Consider the following 27727-nt stretch of genomic DNA (forward strand, 5'->3'; position numbering starts at 1 on the left):
ATACATACCATATCTATCTAATGTATCTGATACACGGCTCCTATCTGCCTTATATCTCAATCATGCCCATCTCATATATCTCTCTCTCCCATATCTCATCATCTAATGATATTTATTTATCTAATTACATGCATTTTTTATTTCATATTTATCAGTCATATCTCACATCTATCTAGCATACACCTCACTCGCAGATCTAATGCTCTTTTGTGCAGATTTATACATGTCATTATCTATTTACTACCTTCTATTATATCTCTCATTCTCATATCCAGGGATCATTTATTGATCTTTTTTTCTAAATAGATAGGATAGAGATGGATACATAATGTCTATGTAAAATTATTCACCAAACATCCCTCTCATATCTATATATCATCTATCCATCTATCTATATCTAATCTTCTCTTTTTTTTCTATATCTATATATAATCCATCTATTTATACATCTATCTCATATCTATACAATATCTATCCATCTATTAATATTTATTGATGTATGTATCTATCTATCATATCTATTCCTTTATCCCGTGTCCATTTATATCATATCAATCTATTTATCTATCTCCTATCTGTCTGGATTTTTATTTTTATTGTACTCACATACATCTGTCTTTTTCTCTTTGTTCCATATATATTTATCTATCGTTATATTTGTTTGACTCCAATCTATCCATCTATCCTATATCTTGTATAATCTGATCAATTTATTGACCTTTTTTAGCTAATCGTATATGTCATATCTATTTATTGATCTTTTGCCTATTTATATTTGTCATTATCTATTTACTATCTTATATCTCTCAGTCTCATATCTATTGATCTTATCTAAATAATATAGATAGATATGACCTGTCTAATATCTATCATCCATCCCATATATATCTTTGTTATAGTTATATCTATTTCATTATCTATCCATCTCTCTATCAATCTTTGTATCCCTCTATCTATCTATCTATCTATCCCTCTATCTATATATCCCTCTATATCTATCTATCTATCTATCCCTCTATCTATATATCCCTCTATCTATCCCTCTATCTATCCCTCTATATCTATCTATCTATCTATCCCTCTATCTATCTATCCCTCTATCTATCCCTCTATATCTATCTATCTATCTATCCCTCTATCTATCTATCCCTCTATCTATCTATCTATCTATCTATCTATCTATCTATCTATCTATCCCTCTATCTATCCCTCTATCTATCTATCTATCCCTCTATCTATCCCTCTATCTATCTATCTATCTATCTATCCCTCTATCTATCTATCTATCCCTCTATCTATCTATCTATCTATCCCTCTATCTATATATCCCTCTATCTATCTATCCCTCTATATCTATCTATCTATCTATCTATCTATCCCTCTATCTATATATCCCTCTATCTATCTATCCCTCTATATCTATCTATCTATCTATCCCTCTATCTATCTATCTATCTATCTATCTATCCCTCTATCTATCTATCCCTCTATCTATCCCTCTATCTATCTATCTATCTATCCCTCTATCTATATATCCCTCTATCTATCTATCCCTCTATATCTATCTATCTATCTATCTATCTATCCCTCTATCTATATATCCCTCTATCTATCTATCCCTCTATATCTATCTATCTATCTATCCCTCTATCTATCTATCTATCTATCTATCTATCTATCCCTCTATCTATCTATCTATCTATCTATCTATCTATCTATCCCTCTATCTATCTATCTATCTATCCCTCTATCTATCTATCTATCCCTCTATCTATCCCTCTATCTATCCCTCTATCTATCTATCTATCCCTCTATCTATCTATCTATCTATCTATCCCTCTATCTATCCCTCTATCTATCTATCTATCTATCTATCCCTCTATCTATCCCTCTATCTATCTATCCCTCTATCTATCTATCCCTCTATCTATCTATCTATCTATCCCTCTATCTATCCCTCTATCTATCTATCTATCTATCTATCTATCCCTCTATCCCTCTATCTATCCCTCTATCTATCTATCTATCTATCCCTCTATCCCTCTATCTATCCCTCTATCTATCTATCTATCTATCTATCTATCTATCTATCTATCTATCTATCCCTCTATCCCTCTATCTATCTATCTATCTATCTATCTATCCCTCTATCTATCTATCCCTCTATCTATCTATATATCCCTCTATCTATCTATCTATCTATCTATCCCTCTATCTATCTATCTATCTATCCCTCTATCTATCCCTCTATCTATCTATCTATCTATCTATCTATCTATCTATCTATCCCTCTATCTCTCTACCTATCTATCTATCCCTCTATCTATCTATCTATCCCTCTATCTATCTATCCCTCTATCTATCTATCTATCCCTCTATCTATCTATCTATCTATCTATCCCTCTATCTATCTATCTATCTATCCCTCTATCTATCTATCTATCTATCCCTCTATCTATCTATCTATCTATCTATCTATCTATCTATCTATCTATCTATCCCTCTATCTATCTATCCCTCTATCTATCCCTCTATCTATCTATCCCTCTATCTATCTATCTATCTATCTCTCTATCTATCCCTCTATCTATCCATCATTATCTCTAGTTTCCATATCTATTTCTATATTATTGTATATCTCCATCAATCCATCTATCTTGATCCCCCCACACACGTTAGATCTCCATCTTGCCCATCTCTCACACACACAGTCGCTCGCTCCGCCGTGTGCCCTCCTGTGTTCTCTATGACAGAGCCGCTGCTTATCTCTTAGAGAACAAGATGATCGGCCATCCGAAATCAGACGTCCCCGATCCTTATCTCCCCTTACATCTTTCAAGGAAGAGTTGGAGTCTCCCATTAGACTGTCGGCCGAACCCCTCGATATTGGCTCTTTGAGCCGATATCACTCTTATCTATCCATCCAGTATCTCTCGTCGCTCTTACACCTATTAATCACTTATATATCTTTTTTGTGTTATATATTATTAATATATATATAACAATAGTTTCACCTCTGGCACCTACAATTTATACGTAAAGTAAACAATCAGTGGTATATTTTCTCGGTTTACATGCAAGTAGACAATATAGACACTGGCCATATAGATCTATGCATATATTACAATCTAATAATATAAAATAATAATAATAATATTATTATAGAAAAAAATATATTAAATGTATTATTATTTTATGATATGATAAATATACAGTTCACATTCATAACTGTACAATTTATATTCGTATTAATATATTATTAATAATAATATTATTATTATTATTAATATTAATAAGCATATAAATTGTACAGTTATGAATGTGAACTGTATATTTATCATATCATAAAATAATACATTTAATATAATTTTTTCTTTCTGTTGCTTTTCGTTTATTCACAGGTTGAAATTTAATTTATTTTATGCTTAAAAAAAATAAATAAAAATCCATAATGTGTATTTCAGCCTTTCTGGTCCCCAAGTGAAGTTATTAAAGTCTTTCCTTCTGTGACCTTCACACATTCATCTTTTTGGTTGTACCTACTTAGCCTCATCTCTAAATATAGTTCATGTTTTCGCAGCGCACAATGCGGCATTGTGGAGCAATGATTTGGCAGTATTCGGGAGCCAGCTGTACATCTCTGCCCCTTGATACGTCGGAGACCTCAGAAGTGTTGGCCAATGTAACTCCAAGTCAGCAGGATATTGAGTCCTCTCGGTTTTTCCCAGGCTGAACCGTTCTCTTAAAATATAGGTTATTCATTGAAGAGCTGGGCCGCCCCCCCACCTGATTTGGGGGGACTTTGGGGGGCTGCATTATGCACTCTGTCAGCAGTTTCCTGCATTGTGCGGGGCTGTGATCATCGCGTGTACAGACGTTCCCTGTGTAACCTGCAAATTGCATTGGCCGGGCTAACAGGGATTACTTGGGCCAAGCGACATGGTACATAATTATTTTTCCTATGCAGCATATGGTGTCTGTGGCGCCTGCTCATTCACCATTCAAATAGCGTGACCCTTTATTAAAGGAGACCCCTAAGTAACTAGACTTGGCATTGCTTTTTAAAGGGACTCTGCATGCAAAATGTATACAGTGTATTATGGTTTAGTTCAGGGTCTGAAGGGAAGAGCATGGTCAATATGGGTATTTCTTGATTAATGCTCTACACCTTAGGCCGGGCACTAGGCAGAACACAGTTTTGCCTGGATTTTCCATTTATCATTAGTGATTGACAGCGCTGACTTGCCCGAGTTTCTCTCCACACAATGCTACCACCAGTGCCGTCATTGTCATAAGAGAACGAGGTGGTGAAATGCAAATCCAATGGACAGCATGGTGCACTGAGCCATTGACCGCACCCATGGTGCACTGAGCCATTGACCATACTCATGGTGCACTGAGCCATTGACCGCACCCAGGGTGCACTGAGCCATTGACCATACTCATGGTGCACTGAGCCATTGACCGCACCCAGGGTGCACTGAGCCATTGACCGCACCCAGGGTGCACTGAGCCATTAACCGCACCCAGGGTGCACTGAGCCATTGACCGCACCCAGGGTGCACTGAGCCATTGACCGCACCCATGGTGCACTGAGCCATTGACCGCACCCATGGTGCACTGAGCCATTGACTGCACCCAGGGTGCACTGAGCCATTGACCGCACCCATGGTGCACTGAGCCATTGACCGCACCCATAGTGCACTGAGCCATTGACCATACTCATGGTGCACTGAGCCATTGACCATACTCATGGTGCACTGAGCCATTGACCATACTCATGGTGCACTGAGCCATTGACCATACTCATGGTGCACTGAGCCATTGACCATACTCATGGTGCACTGAGCCATTGACCATACTCATGGTGCACTGAGCCATTGACCATACTCATGGTGCACTGAGCCATTGACCATACTCATGGTGCACTGAGCCATTGACCATACTCATGGTGCACTGAGCCATTGACCATACTCATGGTGCACTGAGCCATTGACCATACTCATGGTGCACTGAGCCATTGACCATACTCATGGTGCACTGAGCCATTGACCATACTCATGGTGCACTGAGCCATTGACCATACTCATGGTGCACTGAGCCATTGACCATACTCATGGTGCACTGAGCCATTGACTTCACACATGGACCACAAAACCATTGGCCACACCCAGGGTGCACCCAGCACTGTAATTAGCTTTTTTTTTTTTTTTATAAAACTTCCATTTCTGCAGAATGGAGACCTTGTTTAGATCACTAAAGGTACAATTTTATTTTAGCTGTATCCCCTACAAGGCTGTTTGCTTAGTTTATATTATAATTTTGGGATAAGAGACTCTCTTAAAGTGACATCATTTGACATGAGTTGATATTGAAGGAGTTTGAACCTCCTTATAGTAGGAAGGAGCTACTGCATGCTGTATTAAAGTTTCCTTTGCATGATGCCAGGATCCGCCATCATTAGATAGAATCATAGAATGGTAGAGTTGGAAGGGACCTCAACGACCATTGGGTCCAGCCCCCTGGCAAGTGCAGGTTTTCCCAAATCATCCCAGCTATATGTTTATCCAGTTTCCACTTGAAAAACTGGTTACTAGTTACTAGTACTGAGCACCCGAGCATGGTAGTGCCCGCTCATCACTAGTTACTAGTACTGAGCACCCGAGCATGGTAGTGCCTGCTCATCACTAGTTACCAGTACTGAGCACCCGAGCATGGTAGTGCCCGCTCATCACTAGTTACCAGTACTGAGCACCCGAGCATGGTAGTGCCCGCTCATCACTAGTTACCAGTACAGAGCACCCGAGCATGGTAGTGCCTGCTCATCACTAGTTACCAGTACTGAGCACCCGAGCATGGTAGTGCCCGCTCATCACTAGTTACCAGTACTGAGCACCCGAGCATGGTAGTGCCCGCTCATCACTAGTTACCAGTACTGAGCACCCGAGCATGGTAGTGCTCACTCATCACTAGTTACCAGTACTGAGCACCCGAGCATGGTAGTGCCCGCTCATCACTAGTTACCAGTACTGAGCACCCGAGCATGGTAGTGCCCGGTCATCACTAGTTACCAGTACTGAGCACCCGAGCATGGTAGTGCTCACTCATCACTAGTTACCAGTACTGAGCACCCGAGCATGGTAGTGCCCGCTCATCACTAGTTACCAGTACTGAGCACCTGAGCATGGTAGTGCTCACTCATCACTAGTTACCAGTACTGAGCACCCGAGCATGGTAGTGCCCGCTCATCACTAGTTACCAGTACTGAGCATCCGAGCATGGTAGTGCTCACTCATCACTAGTTACCAGTACTGAGCATCCGAGCATGGTAGTGCCCGCTCATCACTAGTTACCAGTACTGAGCACCTGAGCATAGTAGTGCTCACTCATCACTAGTTACCAGTACTGAGCACCTGAACATGGTAGTGTCTGCTCATCACTAGTTACCAGTACTGAGCATCCGAGCATGGTAGTGCTCACTCATCACTAGTTATCAGTACTGAGCACCTGAGCATGGTAGTGCTCACTCATCACTAGTTACCAGTACTGAGCACCCGAGCATGATAGTGCTCACTCATCACTAGTTACCAGTACTGAGCACCTGAGCATGGTAGTGCCCGCTCATCACTAGCTACCAGTACTGAGCACCTAAGCATGGTAGTGCTCACTCATCACTAGTTACCAGTACTGAGCACCTGAGCATGGAAGTGCCCGCTCATCACTAGTTACCAGTACTGAGCACCTGAGCATGGTAGTGCCCGCTCATCACTAGTTACGAGTACTGAGCACCTGAGCATGGTAGTGCCCGCTCATCACTAGTTACGAGTACCAAGCACTTGAGCATGGTAGTGCCCACTCATCACTAGTTACCAGTACCGAGCACCTGAGCATGGTAGTGCCCACTCATCACTAGTTACGAGTACTGAGCACCTGAGCATGGTAGTGCCCACTCATCACTAGTTACGAGTACCGAGCACCTGAGCATGGTAGTGCCCACTCATCACTAGTTACAAGTACTGAGTACCCGAGCATGGTAGTGCCCGCTCATCACTAGTTACGAGTACTGAGCACCTGAGCATGGTAGTGCCCACTCATCACTAGTTACGAGTACCGAGCACCCGAGCATGGTAGTGCCCGCTCATCACTAGTTACCAGTACTGAGTACCCGAGCATGGTGGTGCCCGCTCATCACTAGTTACCAGTACCGAGCACCCGAGCATGGTAGTGCCCGCTCATCACTAGTTACCAGTACTGAGTACCCGAGCATGGTAGTGCCCGCTCATCACTAGTTACGAGTACTGAGTACCCGAGCATGGTAGTGCCCGCTCATCACTAGTTACCAGTACTGAGCACCTGAGCATGGTAGTGCCCGCTCATCACTAGTTACCAGTACTGAGTACCCGAGCATGGTAGTGCTCGCTCATCACTAGTTACGAGTACTGAGTACCCGAGCATGGTAGTGCCCGCTCATCACTAATTACCAGTACTGAGCACCCGAGCATGGTAGTGCCCGCTCATCACTAGTTACGAGTACTGAGCACCCGAGCATGGTAGTGTCCGCTCATCACTAGTTACCAGTACTGAGCACCTGAGCATGGTAGTGTCCGCTCATAACTAGTTACCAGTACTGAGCACCTGAGCATGGTAGTGCCAGCTCATCACTAGTTACCAGTACTGAGCACCTGAGCATGGTAGTGCCCGCTCATAACTAGTTACCAGTACTGAGCACCTGAGCATAGTAGTGCCCGCTCATCACTAGTTACGAGTACTGAGCACCCGAGCATGGTAGTGCCCACTCATCACTAGTTACGAGTACAGAGCACCTGAGCATGGTAGTGCCCGCTCATCACTAGTTACCAGTACTGAGCACCTGAGCATAGTAGTGCCCGCTCATCACTAGTTACGAGTACTGAGCACCCGAGCATGGTAGTGCCCACTCATCACTAGTTACGAGTACTGAGCACCCGAGCATGGTAGTGCTCGCTCATCACTAGTTACGAGTACTGAGTACCCGAGCATGGTAGTGCCCGCTCATCACTAGTTACGAGTACTGAGCACTCGAGCATGGTAGTGCCCACTCATCACTAGTTACCAGTACTGAGCACCCGAGCATGGTAGTGCCCGCTCATCACTAGTTACCAGTACTGAGCACCCGAGCATGGTAGTGCCCGCTCATCACTAGTTACGAGTACTGAGCACTCGAGCATGGTAGTGCCCACTCATCACTAGTTACCAGTACTGAGCACCCGAGCATGGTAGTGCCCGCTCATCACTAGTTACGAGTACTGAGCACTCGAGCATGGTAGTGCCCACTCATCACTAATACCGAACAGAACTTTATGCACATACTCTTTGTTTGCCCATGTGGTCATCATATCCTCCTGTCAGAGGCTTATTATATGGGGCTCTTAAGCTTTGTGTACCCTGGAATGAGTGATTTCCCGCGGTCTATTATCAGTAGCAGCAGAGGAATGTTTAGTAGTCGGCAGTTATTACACAACACTACAAATTAATTCCAATTATTATAATTACATTTTCCTTCCTACTAAATATGTCTTTGTAATTACTAGATATCACAAAATGAAAGCTGAAATTATTTTAAAGCACATATTAGAACTTAGTCGTAGGATATCGCTCACAATTATTGTTTACTCCATATTATGTCGGCTCTCTAGAACCCTCAGCGCAGGGTTCTTCAGTCATATTGATTGCCATCGACGGCACGGGGACGGCCGGTCACACTCCAGGAGTTTATCCGGGGCTAGCGACAATGCCGAGGCACAAGTAATTAACAAGTCTTAAGTTTTCTGTTCCTTGATACCAAATATTAGCAGGATGAATGAAGAGTTTATCTGGTGGAAGCTGGTGGCCTATTGTAGGGAGCTATCCACCATTAATTCTAGGGCACCACGGTTGACTTTCATTGGGTAGGACCATACCTATTATAAGGGTTGTCCACTATCGGGACAACCTCTTCTTGAATGCTGTGGAATCCCGATTAAAAAAAAGCCTTATAGTCAATTCTCGCCCCAACGTTGGGTCTCCCACCAGTCGTATAACTTGGGGTGCTGAAGAAGTCCAAGTCATACGAGTGGCCGGAGACCCAACGTTGGGGCGAGAATTGACTTTCCCTTGGACAAAACGCAGACATACTGGGAACGTGTGAGGGCTGCAGCCCATTAGCAGCCTCTGAAAACCATTTTGATCCCACCAATACATCCACCAGATACCATTGAAATCTTTGCATACGTGATCAAGGAGGCCACTTTGATGACTGCATATGTGATCACTACGTCTGATGACATCAGCAAGATCTGGGGCAAGTGAGGTATCATAATGATGCTAATGTCCCAGGTATTTACTATTGATAACAAAAGTTTCCAAAACTTTCTTAGTCATTGAGATTCAAAGAACTAATTTAAATCAATTACATACCAAGTAATGATCTTCATGATCCAGAACACTATGCTTCTAGTTTCTGATCATGACTATGCTCCAGAACATTAGTTTTCTATTTTCTGATCATGACTATGCTCCAGAACATTATACTTCTAGTTTCTGATCATAACTATACTCCAGAACATTATTCTTCTAGTTTCTGACCATGACTATGCTCCATAACATTATTCTTCTAGTTTCTGACCATGACTATGCTCCAGAAAATTATAGTTCTAGTTTCTGATCATGACTATGCTCCAGAACATTAGTTTTCTATTTTCTGATCATGACTATGCTCCAGAACATTATTCTTCTAGTTTCTGACCATGACTATGCTCCAAAACATTATTCTTCTAGTTTCTGATCATGACTATGCTCCAGAATATTAGTCTACTAGTTTCTGACCATGACTATGCTCCAGAACATTATTCTTCTAGTTTCTGACCATGACTATGCTCCAGAACAATATTCTTCTAGTTTCTGATCATGACTATGCTCCAGAATATTAGTCTACTAGTTTCTGATCCTGACTATGTTCCAGAACATTAGTTTTCTAGTTCCTGACCATGACTATGCTCCAGAACATTATTCTTTTCGTTTCTGACCATGACTATGCTCCAAAACATTATTCTTCTAGTTTCTGACCATGACTATGCTCCAGAACATTATAGTTCTAGTTTCTGATGACTATGCTCCAGAATATTAGTCTACTAGTTTCTGATCATGACTATGCTCCAGAACATTATTCTTCTAGTTTCTGACCATGACTATGCCCCAGAACATTATTCTTCTGGTTTCTGACCATGACTATGCTCCTGAACTTTATACTTCTAGTTTATGATCATGACTATGCTCCAGAACATGATACTTCTAGTTTATGATCATGACTATGCTCCAGAGCATGATACTTTTTGTTTTCTAGAATATTTTTTTTTTTTTTTTTTTTTTTATTTGCTACAACACACTTTACTGCCGGTTTCCGATTTTGATTATTAGCCAGAACATTACCCTTTGGATTTTTGATGATAACTGTATTGCAGAACATTTGTCAACCAGATATTTGGGGTTTCTGATTGTCCAGTCGAAGATTACAGAATCTTATTGTAAAGTGTGTAACTTTAACATTTTACAATGAGGAATGTAGAGCTAAACGTTATGATAGATGACCGGCCTGGACACCGCGGCTCGGCGGGCAGCATCACATGTAATAGGTTCCATTCACCAGCTCAGTGGACGGTATCATTCCCCGACTGTGAGATATGCGTTTGTAACTCTACTTACAGGAGGCACCAAATACCCATATTTACAACAAACCTCGCCTTGTTGGTAAGATTTCCAACTTTGTTACTTTTATGCATTTCTTCGCGAGCAGTCAATACTGAAGCCTAAGTCTACGGTATGAAGCTGGACCGTCTCCACGTTCCGGGGATATATGATAGTTATGAGCGGGTGGTTGAAAAAAAAAAAACAGTTGTTGCATTATTTCCAATGAGAGGAAACTTCAATTGTTGAGAATATCTGTGTACATTCATATAGCCATAATGTACATTACATACATCTATAGGGGTCCTTATCCATACACCAAAGTGATAATTTAGTGACAAAGAAAAGTATAATGGTGAAGAAAGGTTGACCTTGATGGACCTATATGTAACTATGGAAAGGTTGTTGTGTCCTACCGTTTAGTTTCTGGAGGCTTCTTGGATGTTTTTTTTTTTAAAAAATTAGACAAAAGTGGTATTAAAATAGGTACTAAAATCCGTTTTTCAGTATACGATTATCGACATGAAAGGTATGAATAATGCAATTATTAGTATGATCCTGTCTATTGAGCACAGCTAGGCTCAATGGGGGACCTAGAAGTGGATTTACACCGCACGGTTACGGTGAACGAGCGTTCTGAGGAGCAATTGTTTCACGATAGTTGTGTGGTCTAAACAGACTGCAAATCACCCAAAGAAAGAGCAAAGGGTTTTGTTCGTAGGGTGAAATTATCTTTTGGTTTGCACAAAAGATCATCGTTATCGGCAGCACATTGTTCTTTGTAGACAGCACTTATGGAGGTCTGTGCGCACTGAATGATTATAGATCTATTACGGATTGTTCAGAGTGTATCTGTCGCCCCATGTACCGAGCAGTAAACATATTTCCAGTCGTCGGTCATATAACTATACATCCTGGGGTATAAATGGACATTAAGTGCAATGGATCTTACGAAAAGAAGTGACGGAACATCTAGAAGAGTAAATATAGCCGCAGGTATCTGTCAGCTAAATGCTCATTCAACCAATATATATTCATCGCATTCCACCATATATATATATATATATATATATATATATATATATATATATATATATATATATATATATATATATATATATATATACATGAGACCAAAGGATAAGACAAGTTAATACGTATCATGCCTATCCTCCGTTCCTCCAATATCCAACATATATTCCTCCCATTCCACTATATATATATATATATATATATATATATATATATATATTTATATATATATATATATACTGTATATATATACATGAGACCAAAGGATGAGACAAGTTAATGAAGAAAGAAAAATTCAGCTCACCCGTCCCGTATATGTATCCGCTCAGTTCAGATGGGATGCAGGATGTCCACCGGACAGGCAGGTCCATAGAGGCAATAGCAAGGAGTAAGGACGGGACTCAGCACCAATTCCAGGATAGAACAAATATAAATCCAACGAAAAATATATAAAAGTGTAGAAACTTTATTCAATGATTAAAAATCCAAGAAAAACATCATCGATTCCATGAAAACATCATGGCTTGACGCGTTTCGGACAGTTGGAATGTAGATAAGTCCTTAATCATAAGCAGGATATCATTAAGGACTTATCTACATTCCAACTGTCCGAAACACGTCAAGGCATGATGTTTTCATGGAATCGATGATGTTTTTCTTGGATTTTTAATTTTTTCTACACTTTTATATATTTTTCGTTGGATTTATATTTTTTCTATGCTGGAATTGGTGCTGAGTCCCGTCCGTACTCCTATGAGACAAGTTAATGCCCATCATGCCTATCCTCCGTTCCTCCAATATCCAACGTCAACCCTATACACATTAGGTGGGTAGCTGGTCGAGAAAAAATCGTCTGGGTGTCCAAAGTTAATCTAATGCGTCCACTTTACAGCGTTCCAATATTCTTCTTACATGGATCCAGATGAATAGAAAACAGGAAAAACTGTGATAACTTTCCCCAGATATACTGTATCTCTCTGGCCAGAGTCACATCTATGGTTCCACCATAGGATCCTTGTTTCTCAATGAAGGAGAGACTGTTATGTCTTTACATAATAACCTAGACAAAAAGACTGACGGAACTCCCAACATGCAGTCTGAACAGGTGAAAAATGAACAAGACATATCATAACAAAGACAGTTGCACTCTGAAATGCTAAAGGATGTAAACAATGAATGCAAGAATATAGATATGCATTACTGCTTAAGAAAATCTAGGAAAAATTGAGATATTTAGTATAAAAAATGTCAATTTTGATATCTGCCCAGTAGCCACGTCAAGGCATATCTCGTATACTGGGTACTTAATCTAATGCCTCTCTCTGGGTTAAAAACCTCCTGTGTATGGGTAAGTAGGAACCTGCTACTAGAGAATAAAGTCACTTGTGGCTAATGGGGGAGGAGTGCACAGTCAGAGGGCATGACACCATAATCTAGACAAAAAGACTGACGGAACTCCCAAAGTGCAATCTGAACAGGTGCAAAACTGACCATGACATTTAATAACAAAAAAAGACAGTTTCACTCTGAAATGCTAAAGGATGCAAACAATGAATGCAATAATATAGACATGCATTACTGCTTAAGGAAATATAGGAGCAATGAGATATTTAGCATACAAAAATGGCCATTTTGATATCTGCCCAGTAGCCACGTCAAGGCATATCTCGTATACTGGGTACTTAATGTAATGCCTCTCTCTGGGTTAATAACCTCCTGTGTATGAGCAAGTAGGAACCTGCTATATAGGATAAGATTACCTGTGAGAGAGGCGTTAGAGTAATTACCCAGTATACAAAATACGCCTTGACGTGGCTACTGTGCATATACAGAAAGGACCATTTTTCGCTAAGGACCCCAACAAGGACGATTGGGCAAGTAGAAACCTGCTACTAGAGAAAAAAAAAATCACTTGTGGCTAATGGGGGAGGGGTGCACAGTCAGAGGGCATGACTCCATAATCTAGTCATAAACGCTGACGGCACTCCCAAAATGCAGTGTGAACAGGTGCAAACTGAACATGACATATAATAACAAAAAAGACAGTTTCACTCTGAAATGCTAAAGCATGCAAACAATGAATGCAAGAATATAGTTATCCATTACTGCTTAAAAAAATCTATGAAAAATTTACATATTTAGCATGCAAAAATGGCCATTTTTTTGTTCACATTAACCATCTTGCCAAAACTGGGATAACTAATGCAAAACATCTTAGAGGAACTTTCTATCTACAGTAAGTCAGTGTCACAATAGTAAGAGCAAAGGCAAAGTGGGTCTTATACAATAGGTAGTTCAGCCGACAGCTATCTCTCCTGCATCGCTCATACATGGGGCTTGGCCGAGGGTGCTTGTCTTTTTACTCGGGAGCTGGGTCACGGGGTCCTTCTCTGGTATCACACAATCAAGAGAGCGAGCGATGGTTGAACAATCCAAAGAACATTTATTCCAAGCAAATCAGAATGTCCATAATATAATCCATCACACACAGGGTAAAGTAGTCCAGTAATGGGATAAATGTCCCGGAATTATTCACAATTCTCCAGCAGTCCATTTCCAGGGAAATCGGGGTTTCTCAACTGCTCTCTGGAGTGATGCCTGTAGCTGCAGCTTCTCCCCCAGAGGATCAGGGATCCTGCTTGTCTCTTGCCCTTTTCAGCCTGACTGAATAATCTCCCAGGTAAGCAGAGAGTTTAGATGGATCCCAGGCCCCCCTCCCACAGACCTAGGGACAGAAGCACTGCAGGAGGTTATAACCCTGCAAACAGGACAAATGATACATAGAATGGACAGTGCACCACGCCTAAAATACGAACCTACACAAAAATTATATACAACCCACCATATTCCACCATCACAACTGGGGAAAAGGATTCGGACTGATCAATTCTTCTTTCCCCCAACATCATCTGTCGGAGGAGAGTTGGGAGTTCGCCAAGCTCATTAGATGGTCATAGAATCATAGAAAGGTGGAGTTGAAATGGACCTCAAGGGCCATTGGGTCCAACCCTCTGCGAGTGCAGGCTTTCCTAAATGATCCCGGCTACCAGTTTACTCTTGAAGATTTTCATTGATGGAGAGCTCACTATGTCCCATGGTTGCCTAGTCCACTCTCTGACTGCCCTCACTGCCTCCCGTGGTAGCCGGTTCCACTCTCTGACTGCCCTCACTACCTCTCATGGTTGCTGGTTCCACTCTCTGACTTCCCTCACTACCTCAGGCAGTCACCTATTCCACTCTCTGACTGCCCTCATTACCTCCCGCGGTCGCCTATTCCACTCACTGACTGCCCTCACTACCTCCCGCGGTCGCCTATTCCACTCACTGACTGCCCTCACTACCTCCCGCAGTCACCTGTTCCACTCTCTGACTGCCCTCACTACCTCCCGCAGTCACCTGTTCCACTCTCTGACTGCCCTCACTACCTCCCGCAGTCACCTGTTCCACTCTCTGACTGCCCTCACTACCTCCTGCAGTCACCTGTTCCACTCTCTGACTTCCCTCACTACCTCAGGCAGTCACCTATTCCACTCTCTGACTGCCCTCACTACCTCCCGCGGTCGCCTATTCCATTCACTGACTGCCCTCACTACCTCCCGCGGTCGCCTATTCCACTCACTGACTGCCCTCACTACCTCCCGCAGTCGCCTGTTCCACTATCTGACTGCCCTCACTACCTCCCGCAGTCACCTGTTCCACTCTCTGACTGCCCTCACTACCTCCCGCAGTCACCTGTTCCACTCTCTGACTGCCCTCACTACCTCCCGCAGTCACCTGTTCCACTCTCTGACTGCCCTCACTACCTCCTGCAGTCACCTGTTCCACTCTCTGACTGCCCTCACTACCTCCCGCGGTCGCCTATTCCACTCTCTGACTGCCCCCACTACCTCCCGCAGTCACCTGTTCCACTCTCTGACTGCCCTCACTACCTCCCGCGGTCGCCTGTTCCACTCTCTGACTGCCCTCACTACCTCCTGCAGTCACCTGTTCCACTCTCTGACTGCCCTCACTACCTCCCGCAGTCGCCTGTTCCACTCTCTGACTGCCCCCACTACCTCCCGCAGTCGCCTGTTCCACTCTCTGACTGCCCTCACTACCTCCCGCGGTCGCCTGTTCCACTCTCTGACTGCCCTCACTACCTCCCGCAGTCACCTGTTCCACTCTCTGACTGCCCTCACTACCTCCCGCAGTCGCCTGTTCCACTCTCTGACTGCCCCCACTACCTCCCGCAGTCGCCTGTTCCACTCTCTGACTGCCCCCACTACCTCCCGCGGTCGCCTGTTCCACTCTCTGACTGCCCTCACTACCTCCCGCAGTCACCTGTTCCACTCACTGACTGCCCTCATTACCTCCCGCAGTCGCCTGTTCCACTATCTGACTGCCCTCACTACCTCCCGCAGTCACCTGTTCCACTCTCTGACTGCCCTCACTACCTCCCGCAGTCACCTGTTCCACTCTCTGACTGCCCTCACTACCTCCCGCAGTCACCTGTTCCACTCTCTGACTGCCCTCACTACCTCCTGCAGTCACCTGTTCCACTCTCTGACTGCCCTCACTACCTCCCGCGGTCGCCTATTCCACTCTCTGACTGCCCCCACTACCTCCCGCAGTCACCTGTTCCACTCTCTGACTGCCCTCACTACCTCCCGCAGTCACCTGTTCCACTCTCTGACTGCCCTCACTACCTCCCGCAGTCACCTGTTCCACTCTCTGACTGCCCTCACTACCTCCCGCAGTCACCTGTTCCACTCTCTGACTGCCCTCACTACCTCCCGCAGTCACCTGTTCCACTCTCTGACTGCCCTCACTACCTCCCGCAGTCACCTGTTCCACTCTCTGACTGCCCTCACTACCTCCTGCAGTCACCTGTTCCACTCTCTGACTGCCCTCACTACCTCCCGCGGTCGCCTATTCCACTCTCTGACTGCCCCCACTACCTCCCGCAGTCACCTGTTCCACTCTCTGACTGCCCTCACTACCTCCCGCGGTCGCCTGTTCCACTCTCTGACTGCCCTCACTACCTCCCGCAGTCACCTGTTCCACTCTCTGACTGCCCTCACTACCTCCCGCAGTCACCTGTTCCACTCTCTGACTGCCCTCACTACCTCCTGCAGTCACCTGTTCCACTCTCTGACTGCCCTCACTACCTCCCGCGGTCGCCTATTCCACTCTCTGACTGCCCCCACTACCTCCCGCAGTCACCTGTTCCACTCTCTGACTGCCCTCACTACCTCCCGCGGTCGCCTGTTCCACTCTCTGACTGCCCTCACTACCTCCTGCAGTCACCTGTTCCACTCTCTGACTGCCCTCACTACCTCCCGCAGTCGCCTGTTCCACTCTCTGACTGCCCCCACTACCTCCCGCAGTCGCCTGTTCCACTCTCTGACTGCCCTCACTACCTCCCACGGTCGCCTGTTCCACTCTCTGACTGCCCTCACTAACTCCCGCGGTCTCCTGTTCTACTATCTGACTGCCCTCACTACCTCCCGCGGTCGCCTGTTCCACTCTCTGACTGCCCTCACTACCTCCCACGGTCGCCTGTTCCACTCTCTGACTGCCCTCACTAACTCCCGCGGTCTCCTGTTCTACTATCTGACTGCCCTCACTACCTCCCGCGGTCGCCTGTTCCACTCTCTGACTGCCCTCTCTGCCTCCCGCGGTCACCTGTTCCACTCTCTGACTGCCCTCTCTGCCTCCCGCGGTCACCTATTCCACTCTCTGACTGCCCTCACTGCCAGAATTATCAGCCGATCCCACCAGAAACGGTGGGTTCATCCAACTTTATGGTGGTCTTCACATGTTGAAGCGGTTAGAACATTATCCGATCTTTAGACAGATGATACAGAAGTGAACTTCTATGGACCACACAGTCCCTATCATAACTGGTGTAAGCCATAGCCGCAGCACAGGATGGCGCCATTATCTGGGGAGCAGTTACTTTTTCACAAGAAAACTAGATAACAATTCAGGCCCCTGTTATGTAATTACCGAATAAGATAAAAGCTGCGGACATTTGATCGGGGGAAAATACCTTTTAATTCAATATTTCTCATGGTGTAAACAGGATCTGCCCATCCGCAGGCGACTGTCCGTACAACGACGCTCCCGGAACACCGGGTAAATTCATTACCATTAGTAACATTAATTGGGTTTCCAAATCACTGACCAGTGGATCACCTTTATCCATTACACAACGTATCTGAGCATTTAATTAGCAGGTGAGGCAGGCAATTAATTACATTTGGACAAAGCTATTCATTAGAGCAGATTTTAATCCGGAGGCCGCGGTGCGCGGTAAGTGCCGGATAATCAGATATTCCCAACCATCAGACTGAAGGCAAAAAAATACAGATAATTGAGAAGTCCGTTCAAGCACTGCAGTAAATTAAGAGGTACAGCACTAATTCTGTGCATAATTTCCTCTAATTGCCATATTTTCTGATTATTTTCGTTAAAGAACGGTGCGGACGTCGGGCTTTGATCTAAATTTGCATTGTTCAAAAAAAAATCCTAATGAAATAACCATCGTAAATGAAGTGGTTTAAAGGAACTCTCCAGGCTCTGATACGTTGTATTATGTCTATTGTAGGGCCTGAGTGGGCAGAGCATGCACCACCCAGTGACTCACGTCTGCCTGGAGTGCCCCTTTAAGTAATGGAGCCTCTGGAGAAACATATCATTATGGGATATAACTTCTCTGCATCATACAGATGGCAGGGCCCAATGGTGGACCTCCGCTAAACATGGCGCAGTGTGGTTTATGATTTGATTGCCGCCCAGGATAGTACTCAGTCTCACCACTATAATTTGATCATTTTCTCAAGAATTGATCCAATCCACCTAATGGCCAACTCTGCTCCAATCCTCGGCTGGATTTCCTTTATCTTTAGGAATCTTACCCAAATAGCAAGCTCTTGACTTACTAAAGGGGGTTCCTCTGTTTAATGCCTTCAAGTTGCAAAGTGTTTCTCTCACTCTGAAGGAGCTGTTTTGTCCTACATTACAGTCACACTAGGTACGAGGAATGGGGAGATTGTGACCCCTGACTAGGTCTACCACTGGCCCCTGGCTTCCCTCACTGCCCTAGATAGGTTCCACACCTATGCACCGAGCAGGATACCTGACCCTGGCTTTCCTCACCACCCTAGATAGGTTCTGCACCTATGCGCTGAGCAGGATACCTGACCCTGGCATCCCTTACCGCTCTAGATAGGTTCCACACCTATGCACCGAGCAGGATACCTGACCCTGGCATCCCTTACCGCTCTAGATAGGTTCTGCACCTATGCGCCAAGCAGGATACCTGACCCTGGAATCCCTTACCACCCTAGATAGGTTCCACACCTATGCACCGAGCAGGATACCTGACCCCTGACTTCCTTCACCACCCTAGATAAGTTCCACACCTATGCACCGAGCAGGATACCTGACCCCTGACTTCCTTCACCACCCTAGATAAGTTCCACACCTATGCACCGAGCACGATACCTGACCCTGGCTTCCTCACCACCCTAGATAAGTTCCACACCTATGCGCCGAGCAGGATACCTGACCCTGGCATCCTTCACCACCCTAGATAAGTTCCACACCTATGCACCGAGCACAATACCTGACCCTGGCTTCCTCACCACCCTAGATAAGTTCCACACCTATGCGCCGAGCAGGATACCTGACCCTGGCTTCCTTCACCACCCTAGATAGGTTCTGCACCTATGCGCCGAGCAGGATACCTGACCCTGGCATCCCTCACCACCCTAGATAGGTTACACACCTATGCACCGAGCAGGATACCTGACCCTGGGTTCTCTAACCTCCCTAGATAGGTTCTGCACCTATGCGCCGAGCAGGATACCTGACCCTGGCTTCCTTCACCGCCCTAGATAGGTTCTGCACCTATGTGCCAAGCAGGATACCTGACCCTGGCATCCCTCATTGCCCTAGATAGGTTCTGCACCTATACGCTGAGCAGGATTCCTGGCCCCTGGCTTCCTTCACCACCCTAGATAGGTTACCCACCTATGCACCGAGCAGGATACCTGACCCTGGGTTCTCTCACCTCCCTAGATAGGTTCTGCACCTATGCGCCGAGCAGGATACCTGACCCTGGCTTCCTTCACCACCCTAGATAGGTTACCCACCTATGCACCGAGCAGGATGCCTGACCCTGGGTTCTCTCACCTCCCTAGATAGGTTCTGCACCTATGCACCGAACAGGATACCTGACCCTGGGTTCTCTCACCTCCCCAGATAGGTTCTGCACCTATGTGCCGAGCAGGATACCTGACCCTGGCATCTCTCACCGCCCTAGATAGGTTCTGCACCTATGCACCGAGCAGGATACCTGACCCTGGCTTCCTTCACCACCCTAGATAGGTTCCGCACCTATGCGCTGAGCAGGATACCTGACCCTGGCTTCCTTCACCATCCTAGATAGGTTCCGCACCTATGCGCTGAGCAGGATACCTGACCCTGGCATCCCTTACCGCTCTAGATAGGTTCTGCACCTATGCGCCAAGCAGGATACCTGACCCTGGAATCCCTTACCACCCTAGATAGGTTCCACACCTATGCACCGAGCAGGATACCTGACCCTGGGTTCCTTCACCACCCTAGATAGGTTACCCACCTATGCACCGAGCAGGATACCTGACCCTGGGTTCTCTCACCTCCCTAGATAGGTTCTGCACCTATGCGCCGAGCAGGATACCTGACCCTGGCTTCCTTCACCACCCTAGATAGGTTCTGCACCTATGCGCCGAGCAGGATACCTGACCCTGGCATCCCTCACCACCCTAGATAGGTTACCCACCTATGCACCGAGCAGGATACCTGACCCTGGGTTCTCTCACCTCCCTAGATAGGTTCTGCACCTATGTGCCGAGCAGGATACCTGACCCTGGCTTCCCTCATTGCCCTAGATAGGTTCTGCACCTATGTGCTGAGCACGATACCTGGCCCTAGGCTGACCCTGATCTGGGCCTTAGGTAGGGAACAGATAGGATGAGCTCTTCGTCAACCCCACTAATAGCAAAAGGACACTCAGGGATAGCAAACCAGGGAAAATAACAAACAACTTCTCTCCAAGAAGATTCAGGGAGAGGGGCTGCACCATGCAATGAAGTTACTGCGGATGATTGCAAGCCGACTGCTTGCACTCAGGATCTGTAGATAGATAGAGCTATCACAAACACAGACTAGAAGGGAATGAAGGTAATTAAGGACACAAAGGGAACTGCTCATGAAAACAGCTGAAAAGGTGAGGAACTCTGCAGGGTCCTAAAGGAAAAGGGATAGAAACCAAGCAGAGGATACATAAGATATACAAAAAGCAGGAATAATAGAAGGTCAGGGAGCAGTTTGCGCAGCGACCTTCTATAGCCGGACACCACAGGACTGTTTGTCACCCATGACACAGCTGTGACAATTAAAAAGACAACTCCTTGTTCCAACAAGGGGGACTTTGTGACCAACTTTTAGTCAAGGCACTTTTCTAGGAAATAGGGATCATCCAAAGCGGAGATCTTATTTAATACTTTTCTTTTCTGTTTTTTGCCTTGCAGAAACCTCAGGGCCATAACAAAGATTAAAAATGAAAATAATTAAACAATATTTTTTAAGAGAATCCCTCAGAAGCCCACTATGGCTGAACATTGAAAACATAAAGGGGACATAAGGGAGGAAAAAAATAATAATAATTAAGAAACTTTGGAAATTAAATATATATTATTTTTTTTTTGGGGGAAAGGTAATAAGGGATTAAAATGCGGAATGGATCCCAGGCCGTTGCTTTGGCCGGTCAGACAAAGTCCCCGAATGACTTGTGTGGATAAAGCAGAGTCTCATCTTCTCGTGTCAATATCCTATACATTGCTCATTAATATAAACACCCCCTTCCTAGAAATATCAACAGCTGCATATTAATGAGGTAATTAAAGGTAATTTGCATAATCCTCTGCAAGAATATACATTGTGCATGGGCTTCACAATCATTAACAGGCTTAAACTGGTCATTGAAATTACCCAGGGATTCACCGATGCGCCTGATGTCCTTTCGGGTTAGTGGTTATGATGATGTGTGCGCGACATGAAAAGGTTTCCCCACCTGGCAGTGCCATTGGGGGAGGGTCTACCTCACTTGAGACCCCCCAATACGAGCCAGATCGGAGAGCAGCTTTATAAGAATGGACTACGCTCATCCATGAATTCCACAGAGAGCGTTTTCAAAGTGATCCACGCTTGATTTTGAAAGTTTTCTTGTGAGGTTCCTCAAGTCGAGACCACCTATATGATTGAGTAACGTCACTCAAGAAACATCTGACATTAGCTTTTATCAGTGGGATTCTGAGCACCGAGACCCCTCACCGATAAGGGAAAGTGCACACGGCATCCGGGAGTGGTGGATCAGCTGGGGTTTCCTCAAAGCGCACCAATCACCAGGATTTTCCTATATAACCTAAAGCCAGTGCTATACTGGCACTATCAGGCTGATTCTATACATACAGTGCTATACTGGCACTATCAGGCTGATTCTATACATACAGTGCTATACTGGCACTATCAGGCTGATTCTATACATACAGTGCTATACTGGCACTATCAGGCTGAGTCTATACATACAGTGCTATACTGGCACTATCAGGCTGATTCTATACATACAGTGCTATACTGGCACTATCAGGCTGATTCTATAAATACAGTGCTATACTGGCACTATCAGGCTGATTCTATACATACAGTGCTATACTGGCACGATCAGGCTGATTCTATACATACAGTGCTATACTGGCACGATCAGGCTGATTCTATAAATACAGTGCTATACTGGCACTATCAGGCTGATTCTATACATACAGTGCTATACTGGCACTATCAGGCTAATTCTATACATACAGTGCTATACTGGCACGATCAGGCTGATTCTATACATACAGTGCTATACTGGCACTATCAGGCTGATTCTATAAATACAGTGCTATACTGGCACTATCAGGCTGATTCTATACATACAGTGCTATACTGGCACGATCAGGCTGATTCTATACATACAGTGCTATACTGGCACGATCAGGCTGATTCTATACATACAGTGCTATACTGGCACTATCAGGCTGATTCTATACATACAGTGCTATACTGGCACTATCAGGCTAATTCTATACATACCGTGCTATACTGGCACTATCATGCTGATTCTATACATACAGTGCTATACTGGCGCTATCAGGCTGATTCTATACATACAGTGCTATACTGGCACTATCAGGCTGATTCTCTACATACAGTGCTCTACTGGCACTATCAGGCTGATTCTATACATACAGTGCTATACTGGCACTATCAGGCTGATTCTATACATACCGTGCTATACTGGCACTATCATGCTGATTCTATACATACAGTGCTATACTGGCACTATCATGCTGATTCTATACATACAGTGCTATACTGGCGCTATCATGCTGATTCTATACATACTGTGCTATACTGGCACTATCATGCTGATTCTATACATACAGTGCTATACTGGCGCTATCAGGCTGATTCTATACATACAGTGCTATACTGGCACTATCAGGCTGATTCTCTACATACAGTGCTATACTGGCACTATCAGGCTGATTCTATACATACAGTGCTATACTGGCACTATCATGCTGATTCTATACATACAGTGCTATACTGACACTATCAGACTGAGTCTATACATACAGTGCGATACTGGCACTATCAGGCTGATTCTATACATACAGTGCTATACTGGCACTATCAGGCTGAGTCTATACATACAGTGCTATACTGGCACTATCAGGCTGAGTCTATACATACAGTGCTATACTGGCACTATCAGGCTGATTCTATACATGCAGTGCTATACTGGCACTATCAGGCTGATTCTATACATGCAGTGCTATACTGGCACTATCAGGCTGATTCTATACATACAGTGCTATACTGGCACTATCAGGCTGATTCTATACATACAGTGCTATACTGGCACTATCAGGCTGATTCTATACATACAGTGCTATACTGGCACTATCAGGCTGATTCTATACATACAGTGCTATACTGGCACTATCAGGCTGATTCCATACATACAGTGCTATACTGGCACTATCAGGCTGATTCTATACATGCAGTGCTATACTGGCACTATCGGGCTGATTCTATACATACAGTGCTATACTGGCACTATCAGGCTGATTCTATACATACAGTGCTATACTGGCACTATCCGGCTGATTCTATACATACAGTGCTATACTGGCACTATCAGGCTGATTCTATACATACAGTGCTATACTGGCACTATCAGGCTGATTCTATACATACCTTTAGTGGTCAGCTCGGATGTATAGGTTTTGATACACAAGCAAGTAAAGTTTGTAAAATTAGCAGTTTGTTGAGTGACAGCAGCAACTAATTGCTGTGGGTATTCATAGTTATTCCCTCCCCCTGTTATTTATGCTAATTCTATTATGGTATTGTTTTACTTTGTGACTAGAAGGACCTGTGTTGATGTCATACCCATGTGACCAACTGAAAAATGTTGCTTGCTGGTATCAGCTATGTTGGCTGCAGCCCCGCAGGGTGATAGAGATAAGGGTGGAGATGTAGGGGGGTGCAGCACTGTGGAGAAGATAGGTAGGTGATAGACAGAGATGAGGGTGGAGATGTAGGGGGGTGCAGCACTGTGTAGAGGATAGGTAGGTAATAGACAGAGATAATGGTGGAGATGTAGGGGGTGCCGCACTGTGGAGAGGACAGGTAGGTAATAGACAGAGATGAGGGTGGAGATGTAGGGGGGTGCAGCACTGTGTAGAGGATAGGTAGGTAATAGACAGAGACGAGGGTGGAGATGTAGGGGGTGCCGCACTGTGGAGAAGACAGGTAGGTAATAGACAGAGATGAGGGTGGAGATGTAGGGGGGTGCAGCACTGTGTAGAGGATAGGTAGGTAATAGACAGAGATGAGGGTGGAGATGTAGGGGGTGCCGCACTGTGGAGAGGACAGGTAGGTAATAGACAGAGATGAGGGTGGAGATGTAGGGGGGTGCAGCACTGTGGAGAGGACAGGTAGGTAATAGACAGAGATGAAGGTGGAGATGTAGGGGGGTGCAGCACTGTGGAGAATACAGGTAGGTAATAGACAGAGATGAGGGTGGAGATGTAGGGAGGTGCAGCACTGTGGAGAGGACAGGTAGGTAATAGACAGAGATGAAGGTGGAGATGTAGGGGGGTGCAGCACTGTGGAGAATACAGGTAGGTAATAGACAGAGATGAGGGTGGAGATGTAGGGAGGTGCAGCACTGTGGAGAGGACAGGTAGGTAATAGACAGAGATGAAGGTGGAGATGTAGGGGGGTGCAGCACTGTGGGGAAGACAGGTAGGTAATAGACAGAGATGAGGGTGAAGATGTAGGGGGGTGCAGCATTGTGGAAAAGACAGGTAGGTGATAGACAGAGATGAGGGTGGAGATGTAGGGGGGTGCAGAACTGTGGAGAGCTTTGTGGGTGAGAACAAGCAGTTTAAATTGAACCCTATGATATATGGGCAGCCAGTGCAATGACTGGTACAGCGCGGAAGCGTCCAAGTAACGATTAGACAGATAGGTGATCCTGGTGAGTATAGCAAATATAAGGCCCAAAAATCTCTAGTGCCAGGTAGCTGCCAACAAAGTGAATGACTGACCTAGAAAGAGCCTTGATATAGGACACCCGGCTTGTAGACCTCGGTTCTGAAATTGTTACCCTTGTACCAGGTAGGGTGCCGGTTGGTTTGGTGATACGCTTTTGACTTCGTTCTGGTGTGGTTTTCTGGATCTTGTTTACATGGACTTGTATAGGCAATGCACCATTGGAAAAAAATATTTAAAGAGGTTCTTCTCCAAAAGGAAGAAACCTCTTTCCAAGGCTCTTGTAGTGTTTGTGGTCTGGTTTGGCTAATATCCATTGTCATGTTTCAATGCTCTATTATGGGTCAGATGTTGACTTACACCGGAGGTCCACTTGCGTATGACTCATGCAGGTCTCGCATCGGTATCACCCGGCACGTCTTAGCTTCATGTCAGGAGAGTATGTGGCCGTGCCAGGTGATACCGATGCCAGACTCACACGAGTCATACACAAGTGGAACTCCAGCCTTACAGGGCAGCTGCCCTATATGTTTCCTTCCTTCTGGAGGAGAGCTCCTTTGCCTACTTTCTTCAGTATGTAAATCTAGTATCCCAAGTAGGTTTAGTCAATAAGGTAAGGAGGAGGCATCCCCTGTTACAATCCTGTGGAAGCCCGAGGGTCTAGAACTTATGCAAGAACGGTTTGTGGAGCTCAGAATGCGTCTTACATTCAGACATAAGTAGAGTGAATTTAGAAACGCTGAAGGTAAAATTCTCGCAAAGCCTTTTCCAGATTTAGAATTCAGCCTGACCTTTGGAAATGAGCCTTTTATAATACCCCTTTTACTCGGTAACACAAACAGACATTTTGTCAAAATAAAGTTGCACTGAAAGTGTAATGCTTTGAGCTGCCTCGAGTCTAAGCTCATTAGGTTTTATGGTAATCCCCCTCTTTGCTATCCTCACATAGACTTTACTTTTTTTTTATTTTTTTACTTCCCATCCCGACTCATGTTGGTGAAAATAACTACACTTCACAATGATTGCCAGTAATCAGCGGGACGACGCGTCCAATCATCCTGGAGGGATCTGTTCCATGGGTCAAAGCTACTCAGGAACCAGCAGAGGAGAACTTGGGGCAAATTTTCGGTCAATCGAAATCAGTCATCAGCATTAATAAACCAATGCAAATTATAGTTACCAAAATGAGTGTCCGGTTTGTATTCGTTAGCCGCCGGACCCATGGGGCTGAAAGTACATCGCCGTCATCCTGTAAAAGTTACATTTTATGGCAGGACGTTGGAGCAGGTGTGTCACGGTCATCCCTCTGTTGTAGAGACTAGTGACAGGTTCTGGGCCAGAGCCTCTTCTCTTTTCTTTGGGGAGGAGAGGGTTAATGTCAATATTCCTTGCCAGCAAGCCTTCTCATCACCTTCACATGTGTATCCAGTTTGGACCACTTTCAGTTCCTATATATACCCTTTGCTCCCAGTGTAGAGGGTACCGGTTATTCTCTGATTGGATTTGGATGCTGGGCATGGAGGTGGAAGGAGCTGGTGGAGCCCTGTCTGCAACTTGATGCAGTCTGTTGTGTTTTGCCCCTGTCTGTCTTTCCTTCCCTTGGTGTCATATTAGTTCAGCAGTGGGACTAGTGTTCCTCACCTACCAACTCACTAGCCAGGGCTAATACCGTGCCTGTTATGTTTCCCTCTGTCTGTCTTGCCTTCCCTTGGTGTCATATTAGTGCAGCAGCGGGACTAGCATTCCTCACCTGCCAACTCACTAGCCAGGACTAATACAGTGCCTGCCAGGGAATCAGGTATTCTGTTCGGTGACAGGTGTGGAAACTGTATAGAAACTGGCTAGGAGTGTAGGGTTCAGCTGCAGGTGAGTAAAGGAGGTTTCCCATCTATCCCCTCACTAACACTAGGGCCTATCATTGTTAATGTGTCTCTGGTGTACCCCTTCTGTTGTAGTGTGTCACGTTGTGCGCCATACTTCCGTTGTCAATACCGTGATAGTGAACTTCCCCATTAAAATGTTTTCCTACCCTACCAGGGATGTTTGGAAAATGTAGATGAGAAGAAATTGTAGGTTGTCCTTGCCCATATAAATCAAAGCAGATTAAAATTTACCAGAGTGAGAATTTTTCAGCATGTCGTAAAGCAATACATCAGGAAAAACTGATATTTGCCTAGCGGGCAGGGGCATGACACAAAACATCTGAGATTTTAGTGATACTCCGCCACTTCACTACATGCACTCCGGACTTGTCTATATTGTTTGCTAACTAGTTTGTGGCCCCTGGAAAGAAAACTACTAGCGACTACAAGCACAATCCTAAAAGGGGTTGTCTATCACTCTTTTACTTTCATAATGG

General features: G+C 44.8%; 1 protein-coding gene across 5 annotated transcripts in view; it reads left to right on the plus strand.

Annotated features, from left to right (window-relative positions):
* Nucleotides 1-27727, plus strand: part of ZNF536 (zinc finger protein 536) — an 841915-nt gene that overhangs the window by 320521 nt on the left and 493667 nt on the right. The gene's annotated exons all lie outside the window — the stretch shown is intronic.

The sequence above is a fragment of the Anomaloglossus baeobatrachus genome, chromosome 10 (assembly GCF_048569485.1).
Source record: "Anomaloglossus baeobatrachus isolate aAnoBae1 chromosome 10, aAnoBae1.hap1, whole genome shotgun sequence".
Lineage (NCBI taxonomy): Eukaryota > Metazoa > Chordata > Amphibia > Anura > Aromobatidae > Anomaloglossus > Anomaloglossus baeobatrachus.